This window comes from Taudactylus pleione, unplaced genomic scaffold (assembly GCF_031769625.1).
Source record: "Taudactylus pleione unplaced genomic scaffold, aTauple2 ptg001270l, whole genome shotgun sequence".
Classification (NCBI taxonomy): Eukaryota; Metazoa; Chordata; class Amphibia; order Anura; family Myobatrachidae; genus Taudactylus; species Taudactylus pleione.
The window spans coordinates 172,501-175,000 of NW_028285670.1; the positions used below are offsets into that span (position 1 = coordinate 172,501).

Here is a 2,500-nt window from a genome sequence, read left to right on the forward strand (position 1 = left end):
ATTACCTACTGCACCTGGTTTTCCCAGGTGGTCTCCCATCCAAGTACTGACGAGGCCCAACACTGCATAGCTACCAAGATCAGACGAGATTGGGCATGTCCAGTGTGGATTGGCTGTAGGTGCTCAAAAGTATTAACTTTAGACCTCTATTACTTCTTAACTCAAGTAAATTCAATGATAAGTTGAAAAATTAAATGTAAAATGTAATAGAAAAGAATGTTAAGGCAGTATAAAATTACCTACAGCTCCTGGTATTCCCAGGTGGTCTCCCATCCAAGTACTAACCAGGCCCAACACTGCATAGCTTCCAAGATCAGACGAGATTGGGCATGTACATTGTGGTTTGGCTGTAGGTGCTCAAAAACATTAAATTTAGACCTCTATTACTTCTTAACACAAGTAAATTCATTGATAAGTTGAAAAAATTAAATGTAAAATGTAATAGAAAAGAATGTTATGGCAGTTTAAAATTACCTACAGCACCTGGGATTCCTAGGTAGTCACCCATCCAAGTACTACCCTGTCCCAACACTGCATAGCTTCCAAGATCAGACGAGATTGGGCATGTCCAGTGTGGTTTGGCTGTAGGTGCTCAAAAACATTAACTTTAGAACTGTATTACTTCTTAACTCAAGTAAATTAATTGATAAGTTGAAAAAATTAAATGTAAAATGTAATAGAAAATAATTTTATGGGAGTATAAAATTACCTACTGCACCTGGTTTTCCCAGGTGGTCTCCCATCCAAGTACTAACCAGGCCCAACACTGCATAGCTACCAAGATAAGATGAGATTGGGCATGTCCAGTGTGGATTGGCTGTAGGTGCTCAAAAGTATTAACTTTAGACCTCTATTACTCCTTAACTCAAGGAAATTCATTGATAAGTTGAAAAAATTAAATGTAAAATGTAATAGAAAAGAATGTTATGGCAGTATAAAATTACCTACAGCACCTGGTAATCCCAGGTGGTCTCCCATCCAAGTACTAAGCAGGCCCAACACTGCCTAGCTTCCAAGTTCAGATGAGATTGGGCATGTCCAGTGTGGTTTGGCTGTAGGTGCTCAAAAACATTAACTTTAGACCTCTTTTACTTCTTAACTCAAGTAAATTCAATGATAAGTTGAAAAATGAAATGTAAAATGTAATAGAAAAGAATGTTATGGCAGTATAAAATTACCTACAGCACCTAGTATTCCCAGGTGGTCTCCCATCCAAGTACTAACCAGGCCCAACACTGCATAGCTTCCAAGATCAGACGAGATTGGGCATGTCTAGTGTGGTTTGGCTGTAGGTGCTCAAAACCATTAACTTTAGACATCTTTTACTTCTTAACTCAAGTAAATTCATTGATAAGTTGAAAAAATGAAATGTAGAATGTAATAGAAAAGAATGTTTTGGCTGTCTAAAATTACCTTCAGCACCTGGTATTCCCAGGTGGTCTCCCATCCAAGTACAAAACAGGCCCAACACTGCATAGCTTCCAAGATCAGACAAGATTGGGCATGTCCAGTGTGGTTTGGCTGTAGGTGCTCAAAAGCATTAAATTTAGACCTCTATTACTTCTTAACTCAAGTAAATTAGTTGATAAGTTGAAAAAATTAAATGTAAAATGTAATAGAAAAGAATGTTATGGGAGTATAAAATTACCTACTGCACCTGGTTTTCCCAGGTGGTCTCCCATCCAAGTACTGACGAGGCCCAACACTGCATAGCTACCAAGATCAGACGAGATTGGGCATGTCCAGTGTGGATTGGCTCTAGGTGCTCAAAAGTATTAACTTTAGACCTCTATTACTTCTTAACTCAAGTAAATTCAATGATAAGTTGAAAAATTAAATGTAAAATGTAATAGAAAAGAATGTTAAGGCAGTATAAAATTACCTACAGCTCCTGGTATTCCCAGGTGATCTCCCATCCAAGTACTAACCAGGCCCAACACTGCATAGCTTCCAAGATCAGACGAGATTGGGCATGTACAGTGTAGTTTGGCTGCAGGTGCTCAAAAACATTAAATATAGACCTCTATTACTTCTTAACACAAGTAAATTCATTGATAAGTTGAAAAAATTAAATGTAAAATGTAATAGAAAAGAATGTTATGGCAGTTTAAAATTACCTACAGCACCTGGGATTCCTAGGTAGTCACCCATCCAAGTACTACCCAGTCCCAACACTGCATAGCTTCCAAGATCAGACGAGATTGGGCATGTCCAGTGTGGTTTGGCTGTAGGTGCTCAAAAACATTAACTTTAGACCTGTATTACTTCTTAACTCAAGTAAATTCATTGATAAGTTAAAAAAATTAAATGTAAAATGTAATAGAAAAGATTGTTATGGCAGTATAAAATTGCCTACAGCTCCTGGTATTCCAAGGTGGTCTCCCATCCAAGTACTAACCAGGCCCAACACTACATAGCTTCCAAGATCAGACGAGATTGGGCATGTACAGTGTGGTTTGGCTGTAGGTGCTCAAAAGCATTAAATTTAGACCTCTTTTAC

General features: G+C 38.0%; 11 pseudogenes; all 11 read right to left on the reverse strand.

Annotated features, from left to right (window-relative positions):
- Positions 1-2: 2 nt before the first annotated feature.
- On the reverse strand, positions 3-121 carry LOC148444102 (5S ribosomal RNA; annotated as a pseudogene).
- A 115-nt stretch (positions 122-236) lies between these two features.
- LOC148444103 (5S ribosomal RNA) lies at positions 237-355 on the reverse strand (annotated as a pseudogene).
- A 116-nt stretch (positions 356-471) lies between these two features.
- LOC148444104 (5S ribosomal RNA) lies at positions 472-590 on the reverse strand (annotated as a pseudogene).
- Positions 591-706: 116 nt separating this feature from the next.
- Positions 707-825, reverse strand: LOC148444105 (5S ribosomal RNA; annotated as a pseudogene).
- A 116-nt stretch (positions 826-941) lies between these two features.
- On the reverse strand, positions 942-1,060 carry LOC148444106 (5S ribosomal RNA; annotated as a pseudogene).
- A 115-nt stretch (positions 1,061-1,175) lies between these two features.
- LOC148444107 (5S ribosomal RNA) lies at positions 1,176-1,294 on the reverse strand (annotated as a pseudogene).
- A 116-nt stretch (positions 1,295-1,410) lies between these two features.
- Positions 1,411-1,529, reverse strand: LOC148444108 (5S ribosomal RNA; annotated as a pseudogene).
- Positions 1,530-1,645: 116 nt separating this feature from the next.
- Positions 1,646-1,764, reverse strand: LOC148444109 (5S ribosomal RNA; annotated as a pseudogene).
- A 115-nt stretch (positions 1,765-1,879) lies between these two features.
- Positions 1,880-1,998, reverse strand: LOC148444110 (5S ribosomal RNA; annotated as a pseudogene).
- A 116-nt stretch (positions 1,999-2,114) lies between these two features.
- On the reverse strand, positions 2,115-2,233 carry LOC148444111 (5S ribosomal RNA; annotated as a pseudogene).
- Positions 2,234-2,349: 116 nt separating this feature from the next.
- On the reverse strand, positions 2,350-2,468 carry LOC148444112 (5S ribosomal RNA; annotated as a pseudogene).
- Between the last annotated feature and the right edge of the window lie 32 nt (positions 2,469-2,500).